Genomic DNA, 13208 nt, shown 5'->3' on the forward strand with positions numbered 1-13208 from the left:
CCTTTGGAGTCTGGAGAAGACCAGTGGGGAAAGACCCCAGGGCTGAACCAGCTAGACTGAGGCAAGGCAGAGGGCCCCCCTCCCCATAATATTGTTTTAGTTTGATGCAACCTGTTCATTCTCTCTTGAGTTTGGTGCAATCTGGCCGGGGGGGGGGCAAACCTTTTCAGGGGTAGCTGCACTGGATGCCTGGTGCCTTCTTTCCCCCCCCCCCCCAGCATTGCTCACCCCCAACAGGTCCAGCTAGTTCAATGCTCAGCTAGAAGCCATTTTGACTCTTCCTCCGCTCTTCTGCAGAGGAGGCATGACTGCAAGGGGGGCAGGGTTGGAGCTGTCCCAAGACAGGCGGGGGAGGGGCTACGGACACTGTCCAGGGTCTCTCCAACAACCACCAGCATGGCAGTCCTGGATTTCCATAGGCTGGCGGGCCAGCTTCTTTCCTGTTCGCCTGCACTTTCCAAGTCGCCTAGCAGAAGCAGAGGTAATTGTGAACAGATGCCCACTCCTTCCAGTCCCCCACATCTGGCTCCCACAATCTCCCTCCCTCCTCCTCCCCATAGCTTCCCTCTTGCCAGCAGGCTTATTAGGGACCTCTGTAGTCCTCCCCCTCCTGGGTCCCCCTTGCAGCCACACTTGTCCCCACTTGGCTTGGGAGGGAGGGGGAGGGAAGACAACACACACACACACACACACACACACACAGAGGCAGCTGCATGCAAGGAGTCCCCTGGAAGTTGAAGGAACCTCATGTACAAGGCTTGAGGGATCACTGCAACGGCTGGAGGTGTAAAGGATCTCAGCGGCCCAGAGAGGAAGACATGAGCCCCTCCCTTGTGGGAAGGAAGCAAGTGAGGCTGCTCCCCTCCCCAGCACAAAGACACCCCTTTTGCCGCTCAGGACCACAGTCCTTCGGAACCTCAAGGCACTGGGATGCAAGAATTGCCCTGTTTTTCTAGCCGGGAATAATGTCCAAAGCTTATTTGTTTATTTTTGGCAGTGTTGTGCTGTTGCTCATAAAAATAGACACAAATGGTTTCTGCTTTGCCTTCTTTCTGAACCCGGCTGAGCAGGAGTGCACAAGGTCTCCTGGCGGGCTTTGGTGACTCAGGTACACTAAAACCAGGTCTCCCAGCCCAGCACCTTCCCCCATGACCAGACTGGCCCTTGGGAAATGGCCTGCAAGAGCCTCAGTTATGGCCAAATCCCTCCACATCCTGGACCTAGAGGACGGCGCCTTGTGGGACTCCACTCTTGGGCACCACTAGTCCCCACTGGTTCGTTCCCCAGCCATCCCAGGAGAGCCACTGAAGAGGAGGAGGCTTGATCTCTGCTAAGAGGGGGTGGGGGGGCTTTCCTGGCCTCCTGCTCTGGGTCCCCAGCCAGGTACTCTGCTCACTTTCTGGAGCCCAGGACCAGCCAGTTCCCCTTCCTCTTCTTTCCAGAGGCATCCCCAGCTGCTGCATGTGGCCAAAGGCTTGCTTTCCATTTAAATGCAAATTTTGACTTTTTCCCTCTGTGGCACAAGGAGAGAATTTTTCACACTGGAGTGAGGGTCACGATAATAATTTATCCACAGGCCTCTTTCTGCAATTCTTGTTTGCACAAGAAAAGTGTTTATCCTTCCCTGCCAGAGAGGGAGGGAGGGAGGGAGGGAGGCAGCAGGAGGTTCTGGTCATTGCTGTCATGGGGCAGTGGCCGTGGTGGGCTTCAAAAGGCCATCCATTGGTGCCCAGCTAGCACCAGATTGAGTTTTGCACCCAACTGTTAGCTTGCAGGGTCTCTCCTGCCCTACCTCCCCCCCCCATCTGCCACCACCTCCTTTCCTCCAGTCTGCTGGGACTGCCCATCCGTGGCTCACGTTCCTCATACAGGAAAAGGCTCCCTGACCCCAAAGCACCCACAATTCCAGTCAGCTCCAAAACTGGGGCCGCAAAGGGACGCAGCTGAGGAGGCCCAGGGAGGGAGTGCACCAAGCCCCAGAGTCCGGGCAACTGGAGGTGGCATTTCTCCCTGTCTGGAGGATGCAAGGAAGGCAAGCCGGCAGCTTCCTTCAGAGGACGGAGATGGTCTGCTGTGAAGCCCGGAAGGAGCCAGGTTGAACTCTGGAGTGGGTCACTCAAGAGTCCGGGGAAGCCCCTAGACTAGCGCCAGCGCTTAAGCCTTGGGTGCCTTCCCTGGGGGCCTCTCCTGGGGCCCACCATGACACCACAAAGCCAGTTCCTCCTACCCTTGTGCCCCCCACCAAGGCTGGAGCCAAATCTGTCTTCTTTTCTCTAATGGGAATTAATTTTGAGTTCAGACTTAATTGTGAGGATTTTCTGTTAACTAAGCAAGAAATCTTACAACACAACAATAAGGTGCCATTTCACAGCCTCCAAATGGAGCAATACGCTGGCGCCTCATTTATATGCAGTTTCCACCCCACCCCACCCCCACAACTGCTGACGCTGCAGCTTTTAACGTATTCTCTCTGGGGTGACGGCAGCAGTGCTTTTGCTTGGGGGGGCACGGTGGGGAGTGAGAGGCCGTGCCTGAGGTGGAAGCCTGGGTCCCTTTCTCCCCATCACTTGTGGGGCCGTGAGCAGTCGGAGCCGAACTGAATGAAGGCGCTGTGCGCTCCTCTGCCAACCCCGGGAGGCCCCTGCAGCTGAGGAGAAAGAAGGCGCTTCAGGCTGGCATTGCCCGAGGGCACAGAGGGAAGGGGGGTAACAATTCATGGAGCTCGTGGTGCCAACATGCTTCACACAAAGCAGGCCAGGAGGGAAAGGAGCAGGGCTTCCTGCCAAACGCACGGAGCCTCGAAGTAGCCCTTTCATTGCTTTTTGAGGGCATCTTGGCGGCCACTCGCCACACACCATCCTCATCTCTTTAGCCACAAAAACTCCTCTGCGTTGGCCGGGGGGGGGCTTGAACAGGAAGAAGAGCATTGGTAGAGCATTTCCCAGGGGAAGTAAGGGTGCCACTCAGGGCACCATGCCGGGGGTGGTAAAGTTCTCCACATAGTTGGTGGTTTGGAAAGAGTAATGTTTGGCACTGGAGGCCCTGGACTGAGGCCACAGCCTTAGGACCCAGAAAGTGGCCGCCTGCCTGCAGCCCTGGGCCCCTGGGGGTCACTCCGCCACGGCCACCATCTCTGCCGGCCCCAGAGGGAGGAGGGGTCCGTGAGGCATGTGTCCTCTCAGGGTCTCCCCAGCCATCCTGCGAGCACCTGATAAGCCCTGGAGAGGGAGGAGAATAAGGGGGCCTTGTCTGTCAGCCCATTAAAGGCTATTCTTACAAGCCCGCCCCCCCTCATTAATACTCCGGGTGAATGGACCACCGAATAAAGATCGGTGGAGGCCGCACAATTGTCAGATTGAAGGGTAACTGTCAACAGAAGGAACGGGGTTACAAAAGGGCCCATTTCAGTGCTTAGCAAATGGTTTTCGGCTTGTCATTCCAACAGGCCCTGTTTTTCAGAGATTGTGGTTTCCTGAATAGCACTTTATTACCCTGCTGCTGCTTTTATTTTTTCCAGTCCATGCGGCCTCTTTGCAGCTGGTGATGTGGGCTCCCTCCCTTTTAGCTCTCCAAGGAAGGTTGCCCTCACCTGGCCCAAGAAGGAGGCTACCCTGGGCTGGCAGGCAGGAGGAGGAGCAGGAGAGTGGCGGTGGCTGGGACCACCTGTCAGGCAGGGAGCCCCTCCAGCCCACCCACTCAAGTTGCATAGCAGTGCAATGACCATGCCAAGCAGAGTTGGGGGGACCCGTCGCAGCAAGGGGTCTCCAGCATTGCCCGTGTCTTGCTCTCTCTGCCCACTGCTGGCAAGCTCAGGCAAAAGGCTGGATCTGAAGCAGCCCACTCAGCCTCTCCCTCTTGGCCGCCTCGGCTTCCCGTCTCCAGGCCAAGAAGACTTGCCCAGTCCAGGGTGGCTGTTTGGCGAGGGCTCTACAGCAGGGTCCCCAACTCCAAGGCTGAGGCCCACTACCGGGCCTTGAACCTTTTGTAACCGGGCCCCAGAAGTGGTTGGTAAGTGTGGGAGTGCATCCCCACTCACGCGAGTGGCAGGTAAGCATGTGTACTCCATTTGCGTGAGCGGCATGCACACGTGCCCATCACTTGCATGGAACCATCTCCCCCCCCCCCACTGGTCCGCAAAACTGAAAAGGTTGGAGAACTCTGCTCTAGAGAGCCCCGGGGTGGTGGGCAGCCTCAGTCTTAGGGAACGGCACCCAAGCTGCCATGTGGCTGCTCCTCCTGGCCTCCAGCCTTGCCAGGGACCTGGAGCAGCGTTCCCAGACCACAGGGCAGGAGGACAGCCCCCTCTGAGTCACAGAAGCGTCTGGAAATCACGGAACCATCCCAACTGGTGCTGACAAAGAGGGAGAGAGGAGGCAAATTTTATTTCTGCCAGTCCCTGGCCTGTTTTGCTCATAAACCGTTTCCTTGTATACAGATAATACCTTATCTTAAGTGACCAGGTCCCTTTCCATTCGTAGTTAACTGTGGGCCCATTTTCCTTCTGCGATGTTATCCCTGAAAGATGAAAAATGCATTACTCTAATACCCCCAGGATCTTCCCATATCAATATCAAATAGTCTGAAAATGGCCTGTTCCAAAAGTGGACCCCTCCTTTCTCTTGGAAAGCTCTGCCCTTCCCGGAGCCTGCTCCGAAGGCAAAGCCAACCTTGGTGGGTGCCAATGGCCACCGTCCGCACCCATGGAAGGCAGGGACCTCGGCAGGGACCCCCTCTCTTCCTGGCCTGGGTGTGTGGCTCTCCCTCCTCCCTGTGCAACTGTTAGCTGGGAAGCTCTGCTCTGCACCCCCGTCTTTCCTACCCACAGAGATTTTTTCACATGCTTTTCGGGTCTCTGGCCTCTGGGGCACCCTGGACAGCCTGCCTACTTCTGCAGGATCTGTATCTGGCTTCCTCCCCACTGCCTGGGGTCAGAAATGGGCTGGCTGGGACCATGCAGCAGAAAACAAGTGGCTGGACAGCCAGAGCTCTGACATGGCCCTGCAAGGACTTCAGGGACGCATCCGGGGGCAGAGACCCCTCCTGTGCAGGGCTGGGTTGGCTTGGCCTATTGGACCCGAGCCTTGACCGCATCAGATGGCCAGGGGGCCAGAAAGCCAGGGATGCCCTCCTGCCTGCCCTTCCCTGTCCAGCTCTGGGGGATCTCTGGGTTGGGGGCTGTCTGGGCCGAGGGCTGCCATCAAAGCTGAGTTTCATGCTTCCTAAACACGGAAACTGCTTGCAGACGTGGCCAGAGTTGCCAGGCCAGACTGTCTGAAAGGGTTAACCCTGCAAGAGGCCCGGCAGCAGGCAGCAGGCAGGGAAGAGGGGAGGGGGAGGCAAACTCCACCTGGGGAATTGGGCATGAATATGCTTCACCTTTTGCAGAGCCCCCCCCCCCTGCCCTGCCTCAGAGGATAACTGACCTTTGGAGAAAAATAATGAAAAGAAGAAACCCCTTAGAGAAAATCTTGTGGCTAGGCCTCTGAAACGAGATCTGCTCCTGTAGGTTGCCATGGCAACCACAGTCATTTTATGATATGAAATCCATGAATGGAGGAGAAGCCGCCCCCACAATGAAACTCAGTGGGGCCAGGAGCTGGGGACCCCCGTTCTACCCTGCTTTGGACAGCGGCAGCTTTCCCTGCTGCTTGGGGCTCCCTCCCAGCTCCTCGGAGGCACCATTCAGGAGGGGCGTGGTCCCGGGATGCTGGTGAGGACCCTGGCCCAGTTGGGAGGGGGGGTTTCAAAGAGTGCGGGTGGAAGGAAGGCAGAGGACAAATGGCTCCGCAGACCTTGGCTGTTCCTCCCTTCTTCAGGGGGCCTCTGGGCACCTAACCCAGAGGATGGCCCTACTCTGCTCCCTGGCATGGCTGGCCTCTGGTGCCAGCAGGGAACCCCAGAGCAGAGTGTCTCCTTTTCAAGGGGGGGGTGCCATCCTGACAAGCCCTGAGGAGACACCTGCAAATTCCTCAAGCAAGCCACGGGCAGCCAAGAGTTGGAGCTGAGGAGCAAAGGGACAGGCTCGGAAGGCGAGGCCTTACGGAGGGGCCCCTCCCTGTTTGCCTAATCAATTAACTTTGGGTCAAATTAGAAGGGTTAGAAAAATGAGCCGTAAAGAGAGGGTTTGGGAACAAGGGCTGTAATAAGAAGCAATATTGATTACTGCCACGGAACCTTATAAATCATTCATGTTCTCTACCAATCTTCCCAGCTGATTTCCCTGAAGCTGTTTGCCTCGGAGACGCAATTAAAATTAAAATGTTGAGTCGGCCATCATAGAGAAGACGGAAGGCTCGCAGATGGCAGAGCTGGGCCTCCAAGCATGATGGCCAGCCTCAGTCAGACAGAACCTGGCCCATTCTTTTTGTCTCCTGGGCTCAAAAAGGGAGAACCTCGCGAGGAGGCTCAGGAGCGAGGAGGTACCCCTTCCATCTTCCACTCCCTTCCCAGAGACAAACGGTGCCTGCTTACCCAAGGCAGGACCAAATGGGCTTCTGGCAACTGGCTAAACAAACAAACAAACAAACAAACAAACAAAAAAAGGCCAGGCTTGGTAACTAGTTCTGAGAAGATTTGAGATGGGGCCTGATGTTTCTTGGAGGCCCCAGCAGCCCCCTAGCAGGACAGCCGTTCTTGATTAGTAGAAGATCAAATACCTCTGAAATAGGAGCTCCACTGGCGCAGTACGAAGCAGCTTGGACCGGAGTTCGGGCCTTTGGCCTCTCTGCCCAGAATAGCTGCACCCTGGCACAAGTAGTCAAGCTGCCTAGTGAAGAAGAGGACCGTCCCACAGCCCTCAGCTGAAGTGCCAAGGGTTCTGACTGCTGGGCCTTTTGGAAGCAAAGGGGATGTCCCAGCCACCACAAAACGGAGTCTCCTGGCTCAGATTGGGTGTTGGAGGCCGGGACTGACGTGCCCTTGAGAGATGAGGAGGAAGCCCTTGGAGATAAGGCTCCATCAGAGGAGATAGCTGGTCCTGGAGGAACAGGGGGAGGGAGAGGCAGATTTGCTGGCTACCCAGTCCAAAGCTCACGCTGCAGCAGCAGCACCTTTACTTGTGTTCTGGGATCCCCCTTCCCATCCCATTAAACATCTGGCTAATCAGCCACATGGGGTTCTTTACATGGAAACAGCAGGATGCAAAAATGAACTTCCACTGCATCTCCAGCATTAGCCATGGCCACGAGAGGAGATCATAATTTAATTGCTGCTTGTGAGGTGATTTAACTTTTCAGCTCCTGGAACAAGGCAGCCTGGATTGCCAAGAAATTTGTACCAAACTAACACCCTTAATTAATAGCAAACTAATTAGCAGCTGTTGACTCAGGCAACACCCTTCCTTTCTTCATGGAAAGAGGGTGGGAGAGATTCATTCAGGCAGGCAAGAAGCCAGATTTAGCAATCCGCTGCTCAGAGGGGAAGGGTCCGGAGGTGGGTGTTGAAAAGGAGTCTGGCAGCAGGTGGCAACCCTGAGAACTCAGCGCTGGGACAGCCCTGCTCTAAGAGGGTCTGAATTCCCCTCAATTCCTTGGTTGACCCCTTCGTTCCTCCGCATACTGTAGGTGGGACTGTAACTGGCTCACTGGAGGGGCTCTGGGAGGGTGAAGCACAGCGGGGGGGGGGCTTGGATGAAGGTTTCACCCTGAATCTGTCCTGTCCATCCTGCGGTCCAGGGAGCTATAGGGTAAGGCCCAGACCAGACTCAGGGAGGGGAGACGCTTGCTGGAGTCCAATGAGATCCACCCAGAGTCCCGTGCTCTTGAGGTGGAGAGCCAGTGGTGCCTCCAAGCCTGCCTGGGTCATTCTTCCCCCAAGGGTGGCACTTCCCCCTGTGCAGGCTTCGCCCCAACAGAAGTGGACAGAGCGGGAAGCACCCACCCTGCCTCGACCTGGATCCTTGTGCTGCCAGGATCAACTGTTTTCCCAACCCCAGAAGCAGAAATACTGGAAGCAAGGAGAAGAGGGGGCAGAATTCCCTGGCCACTCGGGCTCCCAGAGTAGGAAAGCCCTGACCTGCCTTACAAGTCGGGGAGATGCTCTTTGCCGCAGGAGCCCCGGCCTCTGTCTGGGTCAGTCGGCCAGTCAGTCCAGAGCTGTTGCTGGAGCAGCGATCCCTGCCTTCCTGGCAGGCTGCTGGAAGTGTGCAGCCAGCGCGTCCCTCTCCGTCAAATGTGAGGCGGCAGGCCCATTTCTCGCTTGCCTGCCACTGTCACCGAGGAGGCACTAACGGTTTCCGACAGAGCCATTTGCAGGCTTGGCAGCTCCAGCACCCACCCCGGAAAGTTTATTTACTCCTGGGCTGAGCTGACAAGCGAGGACCTCTCCAATCATGGCTGCCCAAACTATTTGTGCAGGAAGACGTGGGGTACGGCACCCCACCGAGTGGGGAAGTCTGGCAAATGTCCTTAAGGAACAGGCGATTCTCCTTCCATCCCCAAAGACAAGGTGTCAGTCTCGATCAGCCCGGGCAGAGGGCTGCCATCGTTTGGGCTGCCTGCCTTGAGGACCGGCTACCTTCACCAGAGGCCCTGCAGGTGATGGATTCCTCCTGAGAAGGGAAGGTCTCTGGGCTCCAGCAAAAGTGGCCGAAGCAGACTTTTGAAAGCAAGCAGGAGAGGGAGAGTGCTGGTTGCCAACCACGCGGACACCATCCGGCTCTTTGTGCCATCCTGTGGAGTGGAAGAAGATTGCAGGTGGTGGACCCATGCATGCAGCTGGCACAAGTCTTGGTGTGCAAAGCAAAGGGTTTTTCTTCCATTGCACACATGTCTGTGTGCTCCTAGTTGCACGCTAAGCCCATAGAATCTCCAGAGAAGATCAACGTTGTCTGTGAAAGTCTAGCCGGGTCTGATGAATCAGGAGGGTTAGTTTCAGCTGGAGCTTTCTATTCTTGAAAATGTTGGTCAGCTTCAGAACTAAACTCGGTCCTGGGGAGTGAGGCCTATTAGCCATGGGACTACCTCTGGAGGCCATCGGCGGGGAGAGGAGAGGGCTTCCTTGGGCAGCTGGTTGGCCACTGTGAGAACAGACGGCTGGACTAGATGGGTCAGGGGTCCGATCCAGCAAGCCATGGCTTCGGTTCCTGACAGGAGCCCACGTGAGGGCTGGTGTTTAGGCTCTTGCTTATCTGACTACGTTAAGACTTTCTCCTCTTCCCACAGTTTGCAAACTTTTAAAAAAATAATCTCATCATTTCAACAAGTGTAACAACTAAATTATCATCTTTACATGATTAAAGTCTGTGCAGTGTCTTTTCTTGGCAAACATTACATGCCCATAATTTTACTAAATGTAATAAACCAACCATAGAACTATTAATTTTACCATGGTATTCATAACAATTAGAAACGCGTGAACCTTAAAATGATGAAAACTGAACTGAATGCTAAAATAGTCGTGACTGCAGAGACAGCCCCCCCCCCTGCTGATGCCATCCCAGAAAGGGGCTGCGAACAGGCTCTGCTCTTTTGATGCCCTGGGATGCTCCCCTGGCTGGAAGAAGGACGGCTTTCGTTTCTCCATCTCTTTAGCCAATTTATATAGTCGCCCTTCTCAAAGCAGAGACCGGTAAACAATCATAAAAAAAAGTTAAAACTCAAAATAAAAAGAAATAGCAGCCTGACAAGAGATGTTGCACTCTGACAGTATCAGCGTTATCAGGCAAGGGGCCTTTTGCTTTCTTACGTGCTTCCCCTCTCGGCCTCTCCAGCCAAGCTGCTCCGTCTCTTGGGGCGGACATTTTAAAGGAGACGAGGCTGGTCTGAGTCACTTGCTGAGGGCCCAAGTTGTGCATCTCCCCTGGAACCAGACAAACTCTTTGGAGGACGGTGCACACAAAGACTTGTATGATCACAGCAGCTTTTCCCCTGTTCAGATGGCAATTCCTTCACTAGGCCAAGGCAAGGGGTATCAGGGCCACAATTCTGCAGCTCCTGCTAATCATTTTGCTGCAATTTCTCATTCAGACACCTTCGGCATTTTATTCCCTGGAAATATATGAGCAGGCAGTTTGCAAGTGGAAAACCTAGACCACAATTCCTGCTTGAAGGGTGGAAGCAGCCAGGTGTGCTTTGCAACAAGAAAAGAAGGGGGAGACCTGAAAACTACTTAACCAAAGATGGGAGTTAAAGCATTTATGCCGTGAAAAGAAAACTGGGTGCAGAAGTGAAGGAGCCCCTTGGCCAGTAAATGCAGGGATGCTGAAATGACCTTCTCCCTTGACCTTCTTTCCAGGCAGGAAATAACTGCTTTGGTGGGCCTTGTAGAAGGTGAGAAGACAGCTCTCCCTGCCATGAATTCCTCTGGAGGGGACGTGCCCCCTCCACATCACTCAGGAAGGGAGCAGCCGGTGATTAATGGTGGGGGTTCCCAACCCAGCGAACTGCCATTAGAGGCTGGGCGCTGGGAATAGCAGGGGTAATTAAACCACTTGTTTAATTGAAAGGGGTTTGATTTATGGGGCCATAAACTCTTGCCTTCCCATTTACTAGCCAAGGCCCGGGGTGCAGGCAATCACCTAATGGATGCTCACTACCACTTGGGGGTTGGAGGAGCTTAGCCAGGCTCCATCCCATCCTTCATGCCCCATCACCACCTCCCTTCCTTTGCCTTTGCCTTGGCCCCAAGATGGCTGCAGGCCAAAGACCATCAGTCTCCTCCCGGGGCACTTGCCAGCAGCCTACTGGAGGTTGGGCCCCTCCAGAGAGTGCCTCTTGGGCAGAGCAGAAGGGGCCCAAATCGGAGCAGGGTCCAAAGGGACAGGAGAAAGGGCAGAAATCCTGGTGCTCCCAGGCACCACAATCTAGCAGCAATGCAGGCATGGGGGAGGAGTGCTCCTCTTAAGGACAGGTCAGTGCCTGTGGCCCTTTCCAGGCCCGGAAGGACTTCTCCCCCAGGCCTTCGCCAGGCCCTCAGAGGGGCCGGTTCCCAGGGGTTCCTTTGGCCACGGTGGGGCTGAGAGCCAGGCTGAGGAAGAGCACCAGATTTCCACAGTGTCAGCTTCCCCTTCATTGCAAATCACCATCAGTCCCCAAGACAGCCACAGATCTTGAGCTTTTAATTGCACAGCCCATCCATCTTTCCGCCATGGTGGCAGAGATGGCAGTTCCTTCACCCGTGAAGGGTGGTTTTCTTTTATGAGTGCTGGGCTGCTTGGGGAGGCCTGGAGCAGAGCAGAGCACCTGGTGCTGCTCTGGGGCTCAAGGGGCCGAGAGGCACGGGCACTCAGGCACAGCAGAGGAGTGGCACATGCCCAGGTGCTTGGAAGGGCCCCGCTGTGCCAAAGGGGCGGGTGACCCTTCCCCAGAGAATGCCTCTTGCAGGAGGGGGGCAGCAGCCAGGGATGGATGCCAGTAAGGGGCATAGAGGAAATTTCTTTCAGCTGGTTGCAGCCCTAAGAGGATGCCCCCTCCCTGCCCTGCATGGCAAACAAATTTGCCTAAGGAGACGGCCTGGGCTTCTGTCTTTCTCTTCCGGTGCACACCTGCTGGCAGCTCAGGCCTCCCCTAGAGTCTGCCAGGGTGTGGACCCCTTCCTACCCCAAGAGAAGGGGGGGGGCTTCATTTTCTTGGCAGTGACAGCCGCAGCCTATTTGGCGGGAGGGTGCCTTGTGGTGTGGCGTTTGCAGTTCATTAGCAGCTCTTGCCAAGTTCATCAATAATGGATCTTGTGTGGTGGATGGTGGCTCCGTCCCAGCAGGTGGGCCTGGGTGGGAAGCCAGGCTGATGGATGGCTGACCACTCCAATCTCTCCAGCAGTAATTTAAAGCAATTAAAATGCTTCCCTTGGAGATTAACAAGGTAAAGAATGGCAGCGGGGTGGGGGGGGAGGCACCCAAGATGTTTGTGCGGTGCTGGAGGGAGGTGGACAACCAGAAGCGGGCAAAGAACCGATTCCAGCCCCTTTCCTGTTCCAAGCAAGCAGAAGAAGCCTGTTGGCAAGGAGGGAGCTTCCGATGGGCGCCCCAGAGTTCCCAGGCCATCCCTGGTGGACACCGAAGGCTGGGCCCCATGTGGCCCTGGCCCTGCAGAAGTCGCCCAAGACCCTTGTGCTGCTCCTGACTTGAGAGATCCAGGAGGACTGAGCACTTGGCCGCCTGGCTCAGCATCTGATCCAGGCCAAGGGCCAAAAGCCAGCAGCCTTTCTTACTGGGACAGCCAGCCCCTCTGCAGGGACGGGGGGGGGGAGGTTTCACCAAGCCTCTCCCATCCATTGGCCGATTGTATGTTCCCCACCTTGCTGGAACTGCAGTGTGCCTGATTAACTACACCCTGGAAATCAGACAAGGTTTGGGGTGTGAAAAACCGAGGGGGCAGCTTGCCAGCCTTTCCCAGATCCACTCATCCCCCCATGGCAGCAATGCCCCCAGGGCTTGGAAGGCTCCCTGCTCTGGGATATTTGCCTGGGCGGGCTGGGAAGCCCCAGAGGACGACAGGGCAGCGTCTCCTCTGCCACAGCCCTAATGAGCATGGAGGGCTTGGAAGCCAACGCACAGCGTGCCACCGGCCTCGCAGGCACGCAAGTGCCACTCAGCCTCGGCTAGCATCCTCATTTAACTTTTATTGACAATTAATACCACAGGAAGGAACGCCGCTGTTGTGTCAGGGAAACATAACATTGCTTTATAGCCTCATCAATTAGATGTTTCTGGAAACAACAGAGGTGCAGGCTGAGTGCCAACTCTCCTCTCCTGCCTGTCACCTCCTGATCTCAGAGCTGCAGACCTCGCAAGCCCAAGGAGCCTTTGGGGACAACCACCAGCATGCCGAAAGCAGGGGTGGCACGGCTGGGGTCGGCATGGCACCTCCCCTTGCAGCCCTGGGAAAGCTTCCCCCCATGGGCTTTGGCTTTTCCACAGTCCGTGGCTGGGGGCAGACAGTCCTCTGCAGCCCAAGCAGGACTTGGGCTTTTCTGGGGAAAAGCCCCCCGCCATTGCAAGGGCCACTGCAGGCTGCCCCACCATTTCCAATAGACCGTCTGCCTCACTTCACGCAGAAGGACCGCAGAGTACGGTTAGGGTTAGGTCACCATGAACTCATAGAGCAAAATGGACATCGCCAACAAACTCGGAGTGCTTGGGTATGGTTAGGAGGGCACTGACTTTTCTAGCCTGCCCTATCTATGTTTCCTGGTAAAATACATGGGAAAATCCCATAGGAGGAAAATTCCACTTAGGGTTAGGGTTAGGTCACCATGAACTCATAGAGCAA

This window comes from Protobothrops mucrosquamatus, unplaced genomic scaffold (assembly GCF_001527695.2).
Source record: "Protobothrops mucrosquamatus isolate PMUCROS unplaced genomic scaffold, P.Mucros_1.0 scaffold374, whole genome shotgun sequence".
Classification (NCBI taxonomy): domain Eukaryota; kingdom Metazoa; phylum Chordata; class Lepidosauria; order Squamata; family Viperidae; genus Protobothrops; species Protobothrops mucrosquamatus.